The sequence below is a fragment of the Urocampus carinirostris genome, chromosome 14 (assembly GCF_059441175.1).
Source record: "Urocampus carinirostris isolate Australia breed hairy pipefish chromosome 14, RoL_Ucar_1.0, whole genome shotgun sequence".
In the NCBI taxonomy this organism is placed as follows: domain Eukaryota; kingdom Metazoa; phylum Chordata; class Actinopteri; order Syngnathiformes; family Syngnathidae; genus Urocampus; species Urocampus carinirostris.
This window is the reverse complement of record NC_142362.1, coordinates 3,085,533-3,105,734: the sequence shown is the minus strand read 5'-3', so window position 1 is coordinate 3,105,734 and position 20,202 is coordinate 3,085,533. Positions and strand designations below refer to the sequence as shown.

The 20,202-nt window shown below is 40.0% G+C and overlaps 1 protein-coding gene across 2 annotated transcripts in view; it reads left to right on the top strand.

Annotated features, from left to right (window-relative positions):
• The first annotated feature begins 15,577 nt into the window (after positions 1-15,577).
• ccdc80 (coiled-coil domain containing 80) overlaps positions 15,578-20,202 on the top strand; it is a 47,390-nt gene continuing 42,765 nt past the window's right edge. Inside the window, exon 1 of one of the 2 annotated variants that reach the window (XM_088353272.1) lies at positions 15,578-15,906. The gene's annotated coding sequence lies outside the window, so the exon portion shown is untranslated. The remainder of the gene's footprint in view (positions 15,907-20,202) is intronic. The other variant, XM_088353273.1, reaches the window with a different exon arrangement.

The following is a 20,202-nucleotide window of genomic DNA, read 5'->3' as shown; positions in this document are numbered from 1 at the left end:
AACAAACCTGGCATGGTGGATATTCTGTTAAAACCAGAATGAGTCACGGTTGCCATGGCGCCCAATTGGCCCCGGCCCGTGTGGCGCCAGCTGCGGCTCGTTGACGGATTGGCTTCCCTTCTTTTTAAGCTCAGTGCTCTCACTCTCCCTTTGTCTGTCCGTCAACGAACCTCTGCCCTGCGAGACGTGTGTTTTGACTACGTCCTGTTTCCTGTTGGTATTCCCTATCCGGTATTGTTCCCGTTTATTTTTGTCTTGTTTAATTTCGGTTTCCAGTTTCGTTCCCATCTATTCTTGTCCCTTGTCCTGCCATGCAACCAATTGGCCCTGCCCGTGTGGCGCCAGCTGCGGCTCATTGACAGATTGGCTTTCCGTCTACTTAAGCTCAGTGCTCTCACTCACTCTTTGTCAGTCCGTCAATGAACCTGTGCCACACATGACATGGGTTGACTCAATCCTGTTTTCCTGTTGATATTTCCTGTCCGATATTGTTCCCGTTTATTTTTGTCCTGTTTAATATCGGTTTCCAGTTTCGTTCCCGTCTATTTTTGTCCTGTTTATTATTCTCTCCAGTTTTCGTTCCCCTCAAGTTTGTCCTGTTTAATTTCGATATCCTGTTTCGATATCAATCCTGTCTGTCCCGTCCTGTCCGGTATCGACCCCATCTGTCCGATATCTGCTCGGGCTTGGTATCGATCTCGTCAGTCTCTGGCTTCCTGTCATTCCACGCCAAACTGCTGCCTAACGTGCATGACTCCCCATTTCTCGTAAAAATAAAAGGCATGTGTGAGTAACGTCACGCGTTTGGGTCCTGATCCTGACTCAGTCCTGTTTCCTGTTGGCACTGCCTGTCGGGTATTGTTCCTGTTATTTTTGTCCTGTTTTAAAGCAGTTTCCAGTTTCGTTCCTGTTTATTTTTGTCCTGTTTAGTTTTCTCTCCAGTTTTTGTGCCCGTCTAGTTTGTCCTGTTTATTTTCGATATCTTGTTTCATTATCTATCTTGACTGTCCTGTCCCGTCCGGTATCGACCCCATCCGTCCGATATCAACTTGGGCAAATGGTATCGATCTCGTCGGCCTCTGGCTTCCTGTCATTCCACGCCAGACTGCTGCCTAATGTGCATGACTCCCCATTTCCCGTATAATAAAAGGTTGTGTGAGAAACGTTACGCATTTGGGTCCTGATTCCATTCTGGTCGTGACAGAATGACAAAGGCAGAAGACACGAAAATGAAGATAAAGTTACCCGATTCCCTGACATAACTTACTATTATTATCACAAAAATTGATTTATTCTCTCATAGACAACAACCAAAAAAAAACACTGAAAACCTGGAAAAAGTCAATCAGATACCGAATCTTTTTTGAAACGATCGAAATTTGAGATTTTGCAGATGTTACTATCTTTTGCTGCCTTGCCTTAAAAAAAAATGACACTCCCATGTAATAAAAAACACAGTTCTCTCCACTGCACATGAACTTTCCCAGAACAGAACAGAATGTTATTTAACTAGTCATTACGTTTCTTACCAGGGGTGGGTAGGGTTACTTTAACTGGATTACTTTCAATGACTTTTGGATGACTCCAATAGCAAATATGCTAATAAGAGACAAAAGAAACGAAATATGAATAAAATGATGACTCACAACACGTGGTAAGCTTTCTCTCCTGGCTTTGATCTCTTTGATCTCCGGCAAAACCAGGGTTGGGTAGGGTTACTTTAACTGGATTACTTTCAATGACTTTTGGATGACTCCAATAGCAAAACTGCTAATAAAAGACAAAATAAAGCAAATACGAATAAAATGATGACTCACAACACGTGGTAAGCTTTCTCTCCTGGCTTTGATCTCTTTGATCTCCGGCAAAACCAGGGTTGGGTAGGGTTACTTTAACTGGATTACTTTCAATGACTTTTGGATGACTCCAATACCAAATATGCTAATAAGAGACAAAAGAAACGAAATATGAATAAAATGATGACTCACAACACGTGGTAAGCTTTCTCTCCTGGCTTTGAGCTCTTTGATCTCCGGCAAAACCAGGGTTGGATAGGGTTACTTTAACTTGATTACTTTCAATGACTTTTGGATGACTCCAATACCAAATATGCTAATAAAAGACAAAAGAAACGAAATAGGAATAAAATGATGACTCACAACACGTGGTAAGCTTTCTCTCCTGGCTTTGAGCTCTTGGATCTCCGGCAAAACCAGGGTTGGGTAGGGTTACTTTAACTGGATTACTTTCAATGACTTTTGGATGACTCCAATACCAAATGTGCTAATAAAAGACAAAAGAAAGCAAATATGAATAAAATGATGACTCACAACACGTGGTAAGCTTTCTCTCCTGGCTTTGATCTCTTTGATCTCCGGCAAAACCAGGGTTGGGTAGGGTTACTTTAACTGGATTACTTTCAATGACTTTTGGATGACTCCAATACCAAATATGCTAATAAGAGACAAAAGAAACGAAATATGAATAAAATGATGACTCACAACACGTGGTAAGCTTTCTCTCCTGGCTTTGATCTCTTTGATCCCGGCAAAACCACGGTTGGGTAGGGTTACTTTAACTGGATTACTTTCAATAACTTTTGGAATAGTCCAATACCAAATATGCTAATAAAAAACAAAAGAAACGAAATATAAATAAAATGATGACTCACAACACATGGTAAGCTTTCTCTCCTGGCTTTGATCTCTTGGATCTCCGGCAAAACCAGGGTTGGGTAGGGTTACTTTAACTGGATTACTTTCAATGACTTTTGGATGACTCCAATACCAAATATGCTAATAAAAGACAAAAGAAAGTAGATATGAATAAAATGATGACTCACAACACGTGGTAAGCTTTCTCTCCTGGCTTTGATCTCTTTGATCTCCAACAAAACGAACATAAAATGCGACAGAAACAAAATGAAAATCAATCCAAACAGCTTGCCAACATCATTTTTGCCGTTCCGTGTGTTCCGTTACTCCCCGAGCCTGCACAAAATTTAGTTATTTTATTCCTATTTAGTTTATTTTGTCTTTTATTAGCATATTTGGTATCGGAGTAATCCAAAATTCATTGAAAGTAATCCAGTTAAAGTAACCCTACCCAACCCTGTTTGTTACTATGGCCTCTTGTCGCAATCGGCCAATGATGCTTCTGTTCTTTGATATCCACACCCTTGAGGGGTGATATTTTTTGCAACTCTGAAAATGTCATAAAAAAATGGATGGGGCTTCAGAGGAGGGCTTCAGGAAGGAATGGAATTGTCTTATCTGAGAGCCCTTCTCCTGATCCTCCTTGAAAGTTCAAAATCCATTGATATCTTCTCGCCTTATTTTGAGTGTGTTTCGATTTTTCACGATAACTGTCACGGTTGCGCCCAATTGGCCCAGCCCGTGTGGCGCCAGCTGCGGCTCGTTGACAGATTGGCTTTCCCTCTATTTAAGCTCAGTGCTCTCACACTTCCTTTGTCAGTCCGTCAACGAACCTCTGCCCCGCAAGACGTGGGTTCTGACTCGGTCCTGTTTCCTGTTGATATTTCCTGTCCGGTATTGTTTCCCGTCGACTGTTGTCCCATTTATTACTCTCTCCAGTTTTGTTCCCGTCTAGTTTGTCCTGTTTAATTTCGATATCCTGTTTCAATATCAGTCTTGTCTGTCCCGTCCTGTCCGGTATCGACCCCGTCTGTCCGATATCTGGTCAGACAATTGGTATCGAATTCGTCGGTCTCTGCCTTCCTGTCTTTCCACGCCAGTCCGCTGCCTAACGTGCATGACTCCCCATTTCCCGTAAAATAAAAGGCTGGTTTGAGAAACGTCACGCATTTGGGTCCTGATCCTGTTCCGGTTCATGACAATAACATTTGTTTTTTTCGCGAATCATTTCTATTGCTATCCATCCAGTTATTTATTCATTGAAATGCATTTATATTTTAAAAAATATACAAAACACCTTTACAAAAAGCAAAGGTCATAACGTCGCCACAAAGTTTGTTTTTCAACAAAAACCTGAAAGCCGAACGTGATAAAAATGCTTATTCTACGATGTGATACTCAAGGTTATGGAACAAAATCGTTTTTCCACGGTTGTCATTCACTGCTATCCGTCAATGCAAAGGTCCTGATCATATTTTGAGTGGGAGGAGGTTTTAGAACGACAACAATGGCAACCAGATGATGAAAGTGCTGTATATGAGTCAGATCACGGAGCTACTCCTGCTACTGGTAACCATGGAAACCAGCACAGTTTAATGTGAGGGTGGTGGTGGTGGGGGTATTATTTCTCTCAGGAGATGTATAATTATTCTGAAATCTTCTTGTATGCTATTCCTGTTTGGAACTTTTCCACAGCTTGCCTGGTGTGTTCCTTGGGTTTCATAACTCCAGTAACTCCTTTCACAGACCTCTGAGTCTATCACAGAGTGGGTGCATTTAGACTGAGACTTAATGACACACAGATGCACTCTGCTTGTCATTGTTAGTCATATAGGTCGACATGGGATCATTCAGAAGTCATCAGGAAACTTCTTGTCACGGTTGCCCATTGCCCTCACTTGGCGCCGCTGCGGCCCATTGCCTGATTGGTTTCCCTCCTATTTAAGCTCACTGCTCTCACTCACCCCTTGTCAGTCCGTCAACGAACCTCTGCACCCGCAAGACGTGTGTTTTGACTCTGTCCGATATCCTGCGCCAGTCTCCAGTATCCGGTATCAATCCCGTCTGTCTCGTCCTGTCTGATATCTGTCTCCAGTCTCCAGTTTCTGGTATCGATTTCGCTTGTCTCATCCTGTCCGATATTCTGCGCTAGTCTCCAGTATCCGGTATCGATCCCGTCTGTCTCGTCCTGTCTGATATCTGTCCCCAGTCTCCAGTATCCGGTATCGATCCCGTCTGTCTCGTCCTGTCTGATATCTGACTCCAGTCTCCTGTATCTAGTATCTATCCTGTCTTCCCGTCCTGTCCCCAGTATGTATCCCGTCTGTCCGGTATCTGCTCATGTAGCTGGTATCGATCCTGTCTGTCTCATCCTGTCCGGTATCTACCCCGTCTGTTCAGTATCTGCTCGTGTATCTAGTATCGATCTCGTCGGCCTCTGGCTTCCTGTTTTTCCACGCCGAACTTCTGTCTTACTTATTCCGCCCAGCGATCGCCGAATCACTGGCGTTTGACTGCCCCATTTCTGTAAAATAAAGCTTCTGTGAAAACGTTATGCTTCTGGGTCCTCCTCCTGTTCTGGTTCTGACACTTCCAAAGTCAGTTGCCTGAGCTGAAAGAACAGGGGGGACCTACTTTTTAGTCTTTTAGTAATAAATATAATACAAAATGTTAAAATAATCGGGTCCCACTTCATGATTGAGTATCACATGCAATTGATTCTTCGAAAATATTTTCAGTTTTTTAGCTTTAAGTTTGAATCCTGGGGGTCTATACTCCTGATACATAGACATACCTGTCAAGCTGTACGTTTTTGCCGTACAAAGTACGTTTATGATGCATTTTAAGACATGTACGACGTACAAGAAAATCTGTACGGAAAAACGTAAATTTGTCAATGATGGGTACCATCCGGTATACACCGACGATCACCAAACAACAAATCGATCGAGTCAAAGGAGTTCGCTGCGGTATCGTTTTTTCCGTTGCAAACGAAGCGAGCGGTTTGATGCTACTGTGCGCATGCCGCCTGGGGATTTCCCATCATGCATCATTCTGTGGTAGTTGTGTAGTGAAAGGAAGTCCGTCTCTTTTTAGAGAATCGGCTTTTTCGGCTCAACTCTTTAAAGAGAGCCGGCTCTCCAACGGCTCAATTGCTTTGATGCATTATATTACGAATTATGATTGTTGTATAAAGAAGTTTAGAAAAAAAGTAAGTATAAAAGGAGAAAGTGAAAAAAAAACAGCATTGTGGTTATCCCTTTAATCAGTAGATGACCAACAATAATTTAATACAGAAAATGAATTAATAATTTGAATAAGAAAATGTATTATTCTACTTAATTATATTTACAGGTATTTTTCCTTCTACAGTGAACGTCCAAGCGACTTCATTTTTGAACTTTTTTCATAATAAACAACTCAGTATCTCACAACAAAATGTTAATGAACAATATATATGATATAACCAAACACATGTACAATATAACATGTTAAACAACATAAATAAACAAGTTTGGAAAACAAAAAATGGTGTAAGATTATTTTGTATTTTGTAAGGGAAAATACGACAGTTTGTAAGGGTATGAAGCCCTGGAGCGCGACAGGTATGCATACATTTCACAGTTCCGTGTTTTTGGCCTAGTGTTTGAGAATCCAGATGGATTTAATGTACTGTATTGAAAATATTTGTTAACGTATTAAAATTGCAGAAAAATCCCCTACACGATCAATATACAGTGGAACCTCGGGTTTCCAACACCTCTCAGTTCCAACAAATCGGAGTCCGACCAAAAATTCCGAGAAATTCTTGCTTCGCTGTTCGGTCAAAAAATCGGAGTTCGAACGCCGGTAATGCGTGCGTGCGTACACTAGGGTGCCATGCTGAGCAGCGTACGGGTGTTTTAGCCCCTTATTATGCCTCCGAAGAAAGTCAGTGCAAGCGGCAAAGTTGCTACAGGTGAAAAAAGAAAAGTAGTGCGTACAACTATTGCATTTAAGAAAGAAATAATAGCCAAATATGAAGGAGCTGTGCGAGCGTCTGATCTTGCTAGGGAATACAGCATGGCTAAATCTACGATCAGTACGATACTAAAGAATAAGGAGGCTGTGAAATCTAGTGATGTGGCTAAGGGAGTGAGTGCTATAAGCAAGCAAAAAGAACATCCTTCCAAACAATAATGTTCCTTCCTCCTCCATCCCTCTCCCCACCGTCCACCTGCGCCTTCTGCTGACCACCACAAAGGTAAGAAATCCTATCCATAATTCTTTTCTTTATCCTTTTTTTTATTTGTACACGTTCATGTTAGCGTAATCTTTCGTACGGAAGATTACGATAACGCGGACGTACGATTAGCCTGGGTTAGCTTTAAGTTTACGTTAAACATTCAAGCTAAACATTCAGGGTGTTGGAACGGATTAAAACGATTTACATTATTTTTAATGGGAAAGAGGATTTCGGTGATCGAACAAATCGGTTTTCGAACAGGGTTCTGGAACGGATTATGGTCGAGAACCGAGGTTCCACTGTATTTACCGTAAATTCCGGACTATAAGGTGCACCTGATTATAAGCCGCACCCCCCACAGGCTGCACCGGTACATTAGCCGCATGCACTCACATTAAGAGAAGTAGTCCTTCTTAATTGAGAACTTGTATGGAATTTTCAGTTCTCAGATTCTTATTCATATGCATCCATATCATATTACACAGTTGAGCCTCTAGACTGAGACACTTGTTTTTAGCGAAGAGACTGAATCAAGATCCCGACCTAACCGCCACATGCCGATACAATTTGAATTCCACAAACGGCGGATAGAATGGAAAATGATACCGGTGCTTATCATTTAATGCAGACCTGCAAAGTCCGGGTACCCGTTGAAAGTAATCCAAGGGAAAAAAAAGTGTATATTTCCTAAGGTAAGGGTGGGAAAAATATATATCCACCTTTATCTGCCGTGTCCACAAACACTCACCTTTACTGGTCCCTACTTCCCAGAATCCCCCGCGTCTGTTACGCCCCTTCTTTTTAATTGGTCAGTGCAAGACTTATCAGAATAAGTGTCCAAAATAAATACAAATAAATACATGACAAAAATATCCAGTTGCAAATACATATTATACATGGTTACACATATTTACAAAGAAAGACGGTACACGCTCGCAGGGCTCAAAGCGTAGCTGTTAATTAATGCCATGCCGCAATTATGAAATTCACGGTAAACCGTCCTCAAGGGCATCTTCCTCACATTTGAAATGAACCTGAAGAAAAGCAACCCCAGAGCATGATGCTGTCACCACCATGTTTGACAGGTGTTTTCAGGGTGATGTGCAGTGTAACTCTTACAACTAAAGTAATGCCTTGTATTCAGCCCCAAAAGTTCAATTTTAGTGTCATACGGACAATTCCACCGGTCTAAATTTCACCTTTTGTACTCGAGTGCCGCTGGTGGTCGTTAGAAAAATTACTTAAATAAGCCGCTTCACTAAATAAGCCGCAGGACTGAACGTTTGGGAAAAAAGTAGCGGCTTGTAGTCTGGAATTTACGGTAATTCTTGGAAAATATTTTCAGTTTATAGTTGAAGCCTGAAATGTAGTAATAAGACCATAATTCTTCAAATACTTTGCTAGACACTGGAGGCCTATATATATTTCCAACATTTACAGGTGCAACTCAAGGGCCCACACCATGGCACTTGAGGTGTTTTTGCACCAGGAGCACCATGAAGGGAATGTTGTTCTAATAGTTCTCTGTGGAATGTACTACTCAAACACCGTGCAGACCCTCACACTCCACTCTGCTCCCCGTTCACATCCAGAGAGAAAACACTGCACATCTGTGGAATGGTAACACACTTAAGTGCACTATTTCCTCATCTTAAATGCGGTTTCTCTACACGGATCCCAAAGGCCTGGAAACATTTATTATTTTCACGAGTGATTTCAACGAGCCAGTCCATAAATGTGCCCTTCACATTGGGACCTCATATTGGTAGAGAAAGCAGCAATCAGCATATTTTCCTGTGAAATCTTCTACACGAAGTGACAGCGTGTAAACTAGATATGTTTGCAAACACTCTTCAAGGCTCATCAGGCTGGCAAACAGGGTTGGGTAGGGTTACTTTAACTGGATTACTTTCAATTACTTTTGGATTACTCCAATGCCAAATATGCTCATAAAAGACAAAATAAACTAAATATGAATAAAATGATGACTCACAACACGTGGTAAGCTTTCTCTCCTGGCTTTGATCTCTTTGATATCCGGCAAAACCAAGGTTGGGTAGGGTTACTTTAACTGGAATACTTTCAATAACTTTTGGATTACTCCAATACCAAATATGCTCATAAAAGACAAAAGAAACTAAATATGACTAAAATGATGACTCACAACACGTGGTAAGCTTTCTCTCCTGGCTTTGATCTCCAGCAAAACCAGGGTTGGGTAGGGTTACTTTAACTGGATTACTTTCAATGACTTTTGGATGACTCCAATACCAAATATGCTAATAAAAGACAAAAGAAACTAAATATGAATAAAATGATGACTCACAACACGTGGTAAGCTTTCTCTCCTGGCTTTGATCTCTTTGATATCCGGCAAAACCAAGGTTGGGTAGGGTTACTTTAACTGGAATACTTTCAATAACTTTTGGATTACTCCAATACCAAATATGCTCATAAAAGACAAAAGAAACTAAATATGAATAAAATGATGACTCACAACACGTGGTAAGCTTTCTCTCCTGGCTTTGATCTCTTTGATATCCGGCAAAACCAAGGTTGGGTAGGGTTACTTTAACTGGATTACTTTCAATGACTTTTGGATGACTCCAATACCAAATATGCTCATAAAAGACAAAAGAAACTAAATAGGAATAAAATGATGACTCACAACACGTGGTAAGCTTTCTCTCCTGGCTTTGATCTCTTTGATATCCAGCAAAACCAAGGTTGGGTAGGGTTACTTTAACTGGATTACTTTCAATAACTTTTGGATGACTCCAATACCAAATATGCTAATAAAAGACAAAAGAAACTAAATATGAATAAAATGATGACTCACAACACGTGGTAAGCTTTCTCTCCTGGCTTTGATCTCTTTGATATCCGGCAAAACCAAGGTTGGGTAGGGTTACTTTAACTGGATTACTTTCAATGACTTTTGGATTACTCCAATACCAAATATGCTAATAAAAGACAAAAGAAACTAAATATGAATAAAATGATAACTCACAACACGTGCTAAGCTTTCTCCCCTGGCTTTGGTCTCTTTGATCTCCGGCAAAACGAACATCAAATGCGACAGAAACAAAATGAAAAGAAATCCAAACAGCTTGCCGACATCATTTTTGCCGTTACTCCCCAAGCCTGCACAAAATTTTGTCATTTTATTCATATTTAGTTTCTTTTGTCTTTCATTAGCGTATTTGCTATTGGAGTAATCCAAAAGTCATTGAAAGTAATCCTGTTAAAATAACCCTACCCAACCCTGTGGATAAATAACATCAACATCCGATGCATATCAAACATAAGCATCTCTTTTCAAGGCTACATTCCATTTTTCATCTTTTCATCATTGAGCTTTGCTACATCTGATGTTAGCCTTCTTAAGGCATTTCGGTGGTTGTTTTGATCATGCGTTTCGGAGATGAGAAATGTTGTTCTTCAAGGTTAACTATTCCAAGACTTCCTCATTTCCCAACACGGAAGTCTGCAAGTCATTATCCAATGTTCGCCATGCTGAAATTAAGAATCGTAGTTCGAATCCCGGCTCCTCCGTGTTACATGTCAAAGTGTCCTTGGGTAAGACACTGAACCCCTAATGCCCCCAATAAGCAGGTTAGCGCCTTACATGGCTGCATGGCCGCTATTTTTTATGGGGGGCGGCAGTGGCTCAGGAGGTAGAGCGCTCGTTTTGGGATCAAGAGATCATAGTTTGAATCCCGGCTCCTCCGTGTTACATGTCGAAGTGTCCTTGGGTAAGACACTGAACCCCTTATGCCCCCAATAAGCAGGTTAGCGCCTTACATGGCTGCACGGCCGCTATTGGGAAATGTGAAGCACACTGTAAAGCGCTTTGGGAAGTCTGGACTTGAAAAGCGCTATATAAATGCAAATCATTTCATTTATTTTGCTTGGCCATTCCATCACCTTTATATTGTTCATTTTAAACTGTTCCATTGTAAATTTTGCTTTGTGTTTCGGTTCACTGTCCTGTTGAAAGGTAAACCTGCGCCCCATTCTCGGTTCTCTTGCAGACTCAAACAGATTTTCTCCCAGAAACTCCCTGTATTTGGCTCCATCTATCTTCCCATTAACTCTAGCAATCTTGAAAGTCCCTGCTGAAGAAAAGCAACCCCAGAGCATGATGCTGTCACCACCATGTTTGACAGGTGTTTTCAGAGTGATGTGCAGTGTAACTCTTACAACTAACGTAATGCCTTGTATTCAGCCCCAAAAGTTCAATTTTAGTGTCATCAGACCAGAGCACCTTGTTCTACTTGTTATTTTTGTCGGCCAAGTGGTTTCTTTTAAACGCCAAATGGGCCTTTTCATGGTATTCTTTCAGAAAGGGGTTTCTTCTGGCCACCCTTCCATTAAGGACAGATTTTTGCAGAGTATGAACAGGTGTCTTAGCAAAGATTGTCCTACCTCAGTTTTATTTGCCTGCAGGTCATCCAATGTGATCATGGACCTCTTGGTTGCTTCTCTTGTTAGTTTTCTCTCTGTTTGGGGTGAAAGTTTAGAAGGGACGGCCTTGTTTTGGTAGTGGTGTCATGCTCTCTCCAGTGCTCTAAGAGATGTGTAAATGTTGCAAATCTTCTTGTATCCCATTTCCGCTTTGGACTTTTCCACAATTTTATCCCGGACCCGCCTGGTGTGTTCTTTGGTCTTCCGAAAGCTGACTGTTCTCCAGTAACTCCTTTCGTAGACCCCTGAGCCCATCAAAGGAGCAGATATATTTAAACTGGACAATACTAGGCACTGTATAAACATAAAGTTGATTGGTCTGTTAAATCCTTTAACTACTAGGGTGGTAGGGCTACCATTCCCTTGGTGTGTCTTGGGCAAGTACAGCCCGGTGGCGACCATCCCCCTCCAGGCCAACATATGTTTCCAACCGGTCTCTAACTGGGGACCTTTCCCATAATAGGCGAATGTGCTAACCACTGCACTTCTGACTTTCAGCTAAAAATGTGTTAGTAGGGCTTATATTAATTCTGAACAGAACTTTCCAGATTTTAACCAATGACCTTGGGGACAAGAACAGCCCAGTGTATTTATGAGTGTATCTACCCTAAGGGTATGACCTGGAACATGTTAGGAAAACAATGGCTGTGGTAGAAAGCGTGTGGGACAGGGGTAGGGGGATATCGGATGCTTAAGTCATTAGGTATTTGCTAACCTAAAACCTTCCATGACATTAAAAGACTCCCTACTATCCATGAATGACTAGTCAAGTCAAGTCAAGTCAAATTTATTTATATAGCCCTTAATCACAAAAATGTCTCAAAGGACTGCACAGGATTACAGTTACAAAATTACACAATTACCTGATCTTAAACCAGCAAACCAGCATGCGGGCAAGGAAAAACTCAAAAACCTCAGTGTGAGGAGAAAAGAGAAACCTTGAGAAAGGACCTCACATGTGGTAATCCCCCTTCCAGGATTGAACAGGGTGAATTACAATTAGCATTACTGTACACAGAATAGGAAACACTAGGTAAGATGTTGAAAATGTCCGGAAAGAGCATGACATCAACGACGACGCCAGCTGGTAAATGCAGGGGTTGACATGCTGCAAGTCAGACCCCGGTCCGTTGACCCATCCCAGATCATCCTTCTCCTTCGTATCAGCCAGGCAGGCCTCAGAAAAAGACAGGACAAAACAGAATACAAGGTGGGCATCAATCATATGCTTTGGAATAGAAGTGTGTCTTAAGCCTCAATTTAAAAACTTCCGTTGAGGTTGCAGATCTTATCTCCAGAGGCAGGGCGTTCCACAACACCGGGGCCCGGATGGAGAACGCTCTCGAGCCCGCAGACTTCTTGGCTCTTGGAGTCACAAGTAGACCGGCATTTTCCGAGCGCAGACTCCGTGCAGGAACATAGGGGGAAATCAAATCGGAGAGATAAGAGGGTGCAAGCCCATGCAAACATTTATATGTTAATAAGAGAACCTTAAAGTCACATCTTAAGTGGACTGGGAGCCAGTGCAAGTTGGCCAATACAGGTGTAATATGCTCAAACTTTTTAGTCTTAGTCAAAAGTCTAGCTGCCGCATTCTGAACCAGCTGCAAACTTTTAATGCTAGACTTCGGGAGACCAGAAAGCAATACATTACAGTAATCAAGCCGAGAAGTAATAAACGCATGAATTAAAATCTCTGCATCTGATTGGGACAGCATTGAACGAATCTTCGCAATATTACGGAGGTGGTAGAAAGCTATTCTAGTAATATTTTTCACATGTAACTGAAACGACAGGTTAGGATCAAATATAACACCTAGATTTTTGACCGAGTCACTATGGGTGATATTACATTTGTCTAGGTTCAGGGTAATGTTTGAAAACAAATGACGACAGTGAGCTGGACCAATAATCAACATTTCAGTTTTTTCTGGGTTAAGGCATAAAAAATTATTTGACATCCATCTTTGAATCTCAGTAAGGCAATCCTCCAGATTTCTAAAACTTAAATGTCCAGTTTTTTTAGCGATGAAGTCATCGGATTGGTTGACATTTAATCCCCTAATCCACATGAGTATGCGTTGGTTGGGCAACCTACTAAGTTCCCACTTAGCTAAGTAAACGTAAATGAAGAAGCTATTCATAGTCTATCAAAGAACCCGCTGTACATAACAGTCGTGGTTTGGTTAAACCACCAGAAGTAGCTGTTGAAGGGTTTTATATATTTAACTATAAAGGATTTTATAGATTTGACTATAAAAGATTTTATATGATTGACTACAAATTACATTTAATGCAATAGATATTTACTGACTGTGCCTTTATTCAATGAGCAGTGAAAGGCCAGGGCAGGTTGATGGAAGATGTTGTTTACAGAATGGAACGTACTGCTGATAGCACAATCAGCACATCCAGACGCTGTTGACGCAGAAAGGCCCGGTGTTGTTTTGAGGAACTGTTAAAGTTAGTCATTATAAAGACTCTTTGGTGGCTGTATTACACAAGTAAAATACAGATATTAAGTTATAAAACTACATCGTGTTAGCAGCTGCACATCCTCACGAGGCTGAATCTCTGGTCGAACAGACCCACCAAACGGTAGGCGTGGTTTATTATTCGTCAGTGAAAACAGGAAAAGGAACACACATGAGCACGACTTCACAATAAAAGAATATAAGATTGATAAACGTACAAAAGATGTAATTACACTGATGATTGATACGTTACTTTATGTGTGTGTGTGTGAGAAAGATTGTTTTTATACTCAGGAATATAAAAACAAGTTATTTTCATTGCATTGAATTATGAGAAATGCACATTCCCAAAACAGCCAACTTTACAGGAACCACAGACATCGGGACGCTGGTCTATGAGATGGTGAAGCCCAGGGGGCTTCCTTGGCATGCCCATGGGAGGAGTCGGCACACCATCTTGCCAGGAGACGTGGGCCAAGAGGAGAAAGCTAAAGGACTTCAGAAGAAGGCTGCCCACAGACGCCAACGTCACTTCGGCCGTTTTCGATGGAGTACACTTAGTTAAATTGTTAGGGAAAATAAATCTGCCCCCGTGTGGAAATGTCAGCTCTCCTGTTCATATTTCCTTCAAGAAACAAGCGCGCATAAATTGATAACTAACAGATAACTCATTTGAACAATTTGGTAAACGGTACATTTTGATATTTAATTCCCAATACTGCTTAATGCTCAAATTCTGACCTCCTCATATTTAGTATTGTTTCCATCGTAAGGATGTTGTTAGAATTTTCGGTGGACCCAAAGACCTGGGTTAGGGTCCTCATGTGAAACCAGTCAAGAACCAGTGTACTAGTCCAAATGTATGTAGCATTTTGAACATTTTCAACATTCCGTCAGTCCTACCCTTGGCTTGTGGACAATTATTTTTATTTGGCCCTCTGTCAATTTGGCTTTGACACCCCTGGTCCAGAGTGTACTGGGTTTCAATGGATGACTGACCAAACAATGAGTTCAAAGTTCAAAAGCTAAGGTCATGGAATCACGGGGGTCATGGTGTTAGCGAAGACAGCTCTCAGCTGGATATGCTGCATCAACAAAAACATACTGGTTCAGGCCTGATTGCTGCATTGTTGTGCAAAACGAGCATTTAGTGACCCTGCCGGCTGCTTTTGTTGGTTGGCAGGCGTTTGGGTCCGTTCCTTTCCGGCTCACAGAGGATGTTTGACACCCAGGGTTGGGTAGGGTTACTTTAACTTGATTTGTCTGGAACCTATCTCGTTTGTAAGTAGGGCAGCATCTGTTTACATTTATTTCATACTGCGGTCAACATTTTTGGCAGGCCACACATTATCATTTTATGACAGAGGCGAGCCTTTTCTTTTAAAATGAAAGATGAATAAGAAAGCTTGATGCGGTTGATTAAATGGTGGAATCACTTTTTTGCCCACTTTTTACCACAAAGTAGGAAGTCCTTTAACTCTTGAAGCCCATCTTCCAAAAGTAAGTTCAACTTAACTCTATTTATCTTTATAGAGCATATAATTTATTAAATGATTTGTTTTTTAGTACAAAACAATACAGGTTACTTATACAAGCCTTAAACATACTTATACAAACCATAAACATAAAAAATATAGCACTGAAGCAACTTACGAACGAATTCTACATACTAACGATCGTCCTTTTTTTCGGGTAGAGGGGGGTTGTGGGGCGAGGGGGTTAAGGGGTGGTGTCAAGTTCACAGGCGCCGGGAAAAGGGAGTTTCACACCGAACTGGCGGTGAATTACGCACACTGTGAGGTTTCATGCGAACATTAGTGAAGGACACGGGAACGGAACGTGTCGTCGAATCGCTCCAACTTCTCCTCTTCGCCTGGATAATATATAATATTCCTTCGGAATTTGAATTCAACTCTTTTTTGGAAGAAGGATATATTCCCATCTTGAAAGCAAACGCGACGCAGCCTTGGAGATGTGACGACAGTGACGTAAAGCAAACATTTTCTTCTTCTTTATTTTTTTTTAAAATCCTTCCTTTTTTCCCAAACAATACTTTCTTCAAACTGCTGTGTGGATCTACTAAAAGGTTGGAATTATTTTCTTTCTGTATTGATTTATAACGCTAAAAAGTGAGGGGTTTGACGCTAGTGGGTTTGGAGCAGTGTTGGGCGCGTTACAGGAAACCATAATTAGTTTTAATTACTAATCACCTTGTTTATAAAGTAACTAAGTTGAACCCCAGATTACTGTCACCCTAAAGTAGCGCGTTACTTTGAAAGTAACCGTTCCAAAGTACCGTTTATAGCCTAGCCGCCCTCTCAAACTTCGTACAGATAGCCACAAATTAACCGAAAGAGAAGTAAAAGTGTTCACCCGGGATGTCAAACTCATTTTGGGTTCGAGAGAGAGGGAACATGAGAAAGAGACACCAAGAAAAGAGAGAGTAAGAGAGAAGGAAGAAGAGAGAGAAATTGGAGAGAGCGAGAACAAGAGAATGAAACATAAAGAAAGGAGAGAACAACAGAGAAAGAAGAAGAGAGAAAAGCGAGATAGAACAATAGAGAGAACACGAGATTAAGATATAAAGAAAAGAGAGAACAAGAGAAAAGCGAGAGTAAAAAAGAGAAAGAAGAGGAGAAAAAGAGCTAAGAAGAGAGGAAAGACAGAGAGAGTGAGACAAGAGAGAGACCAAGAGAATGATATCCCAAAAAAAGAAAGAACAAGAGGACAGGAATACAAGAGAAAAATAGAGAGAAGAAGAGAGAGAACCAAAGAATGAAACATCAAGAAAAAGAAGAACAACAGAGAAAAAAGAAGAGGGAAAAGCGGGATAAAACAATAGAGAGAACACGAGCTTGAGATAACAAGAAAAGAGAGAGCGAGAGAAAGGAGAGGGTAAAAAAAGAAGAGGAGAAAAAGAGGAAAGAAGAGAGGAAAGACAGAGAGAGTGAGACAACAAGAGAGAGACCAAGACAATGATATCCCAAGAAAAGAAAGAACAAGAGAACAGAATAGGAGAGATAAAGAGAGAGAAGAAGAGAACCATAGAATGAGACATCAAGAGAAGAGAAAGCCACAGAGAAAGAAGAAGAAGAGAGAGAGAAGAGAATGAAACATCAAGAAAAGAGAGCAGCAGAGAAAAAAGAAGAGGCAAAAGTGAGATAGAGAGAGAACAAGAGAGAGAACAAGAGAATGAGATAGCAAGAAAAGAGAGAATGAGAGAAAAGAGAGAGTAAAAAAGAGAAAGAAGAGAAAAAGACACCAAGAAAAGACAAAAGAAGAGAGCGAGACTGAGACAACAAGAGAGACACCAAGAGATTGATACACCAAGAAAAGAAAGAACAAGAGAAAAGGAAGAAGAGAGAAAAAATAGAAGAAGAGAGAAGAAGAGAATGAGACATCAAGAAAAGAGAGAACAACAGAGAAAGAAGAAGAGAGAAAAGCAAGAGGATGAGGCATCAAGAAAAGAGAGAATGAGAGAAAAGAGGAAGTCAAAAAGAGAAAGAAGAGGAAAGAGAGACACCAAGAAAAGAGAGAAGAGAGGAAAGAGAGAGAGAGTGAGACAACAAGAGAGAGAACAAGAGAATGATACATCAAGAAAAGAAAGAACAAGAGAAAACGAAGAAGAGAGAAAAAGAAGAAGAAGAAGAGAGAGAGAACCAAATAATGAGACATCAAGAAAATAGAAAACCAGAGAGAGAAAAGGTAGAGGACAAGAGAAAGATATATCAAGAAAAGAGAGAACAAGAGAGAGAGAGAGAACATGACAGAGATAGGGAACAAGATAAAGGAAGACGTAGTGAGAGAGAAAGAAAACTGAGAGAGGGATAACTTGAAAGAGAAAGAGCAAGATAGATAGAAAACGAGAGGGAACAAGACAGTGACAGTGTGAGAAAAACACGAAGAAAGAGAGTGATATCGACAGAGAGAAAAGAGAGAGAGGGAGAAAGAAGAAAAGAGAGAAAGAAAGAAAAAAAGAAAAAAAGAGGAGAGAAAGAGAAAAAAGAAAAGGAGAGATAGATAGAAAGAGAAGATAGAAAGAGAGTTAAAAGAAAGAGAGAGATGAAATAGATGAATGAGATGAGTTAGAGAAGAGAATATTTTTTTAAAAGTAGTATTTTGTCATCAGTTGTATTTCATAAAAGTAGTATTTTGTCGTCGTCGTATTTTATAAAGGTAGTATTTTGTCTTCAGTGTATTTTATAAAAGTAGTATTTTGTCGTTGTAGTATCTTATAAAAATAGTATTTTGTTGTCAGTGTATTTTATAAAAGTAGTATTTTGTCGGTGAAGTATCTTTATAAAAGTAGTATTTTGTTATTGTTGTATTTCATAAAAGTAGTATTTTTTTGTCGTCGTATTTTATTAAGGTAGTATTTTGTTGTCGTTGTATTTTTTATAAAAGTAGTATTTGGTCGTCAGTGTATTTCATAAAAGTAGTATTTTGTCGTCGTCGTATTTTATAAAGTTAGTATTTGGTCTTCAGTGTATTTTATAAAAGTAGTATTTTGTCGTTGTAGTATCTTATAAAAATAGTATTTTGTTGTCAGTGTATTTTATAAAAGTAGTATTTTGTCGGTGAAGTATCTTTATAAAAGTAGTATTTTGTTATTGTTGTATTTCATAAAAGTAGTATTTTATTGTCGTCGTATTTTATTAAGGTAGTATTTTATTGTCGTCGTATTTTATTAAGGTAGTATTTTGTTGTCGTTGTATTTTTTATAAAAGTAGTATTTGGTCGTCAGTGTATTTTATAAAAGTAGTATTTTGTCGTCGTCGTATTTTATAAAAGTAGTATCTTGTCTTTAGTTTATTTTATAAAAGTAGTATTTTGTCGTTGTAGTATCTTATAAAAATAGTATTTTGTTGTCAGTGTATTTTATAAAAGTAGTATTTTGTCGTCGTCGTAATTTAAAAAAATTGTATTTTGTCGTTGTTGTATTTTATAAAAGTAGTATTTGGTTGTCAGTGTATTTTATAAAAGTAGTATTTTGTCGTCGTATTTTATAAAAGTAGTATTTTGTCGTCGTATTTTATAAAAGTAGTATTTTGTCATCGTCGTATTTTATAAAGGTAATATTTTGTCTTAAGTATATTATTCACCCCTGTGGGTTTCCTGTCTGCTTGAATCAGCTAGGAGTCAAAGATGCGCGGGAACGGGAACGTTTTCCATTGGCCTCATGTAGGTTTTAGATCAGGGGACGGTGTCATAATAATCTGTGGTCTGTGCAGCCCTTTGAGACTTTTGTGGTTAAGGGTGTCACAAATAAACATGACTTGACTTGAGGTTTTTTGAGTTTCCTCGCCCTCATGTAGGTTTTAGATCAGGGGATGCTGTGATAATTTGCAATGGTCTGTGGTCCATGCAGCTCTTTGAGACTCCTTGTGATTAATGGCTATACAAATAAACTTGACTTTATTTGACATGACTGAGGTTTTTGAGTTTTTCCTTGCCCTCATGTAGGTCTTAGATCAGGGGATGGTTTCATAATAGTCTGTAGTCTGCAATCATCTGTGGTCTGGAAAGCCCTTTGAGACTCTATGTGATTAAGGGCTATACAAATAAACATGACTTGACTTGAGGTTTTGAGTTTTTCCTTGCCTTCATGTAGGTATTAGATCAGGGGATGGTCTAATAATAACCTGTAGTTTGCAATAATCTGTGGTCTGTGCAGCTCTTTGAGACTTCTTGTGATTAAGGGCGTCACAAATACACATGACTTGACTTGACTGAGGTTTTGAGTTTTTCCCTGTCCCTCATGTAGGTTTTAGATCAGGGGACGGTGTCATAATAATCTGTGATCTGTGCAGCCCTTTGAGACTTTTTGTGGTTAAGGGTGTCACAAATAAACATGACTTGACTTGAGGTTTTTTGAGTTTCCTTGCCCTCATGTAGGTTTTAGATCAGGGGATGCTGTGATAACATTCTGTAATTTGCAATGGTCTGTGGTCCATGCAGCTCTTTGAGACTCCTTGTGATGAATGGCTATACAAATAAACTTGACTTTATTTGACATGACTGAGGTTTTTGAGTTTTTCCTTGCCCTCATGTAGGTCTTAGATCAGGGGATGGTGTCATAATAGTCTGTAGTCTGCAATCATCTGTGGTCTGCAAAGCCCTTTGAGACTCCTTGTGATTAAGGGCGTCACAAATAAACATGACTTGACTTGAGGTTTTGAGTTTTTCCTTGCCTTCATGTAGGTATTAGATCAGGGGATGGTCTAATAATAACCTGTAGTTTGCAATAATCTGTGGTCTGTGCAGCTCTTTGAGACTTCTTGTGATTAAGGGCGTCACAAATAAACATGGATTGACTAGACTTGAGGTTTTTGAGTTTTTCCTTACCCTCATGTAGGTTTTAGATCAGGGGATGCTGTGATCA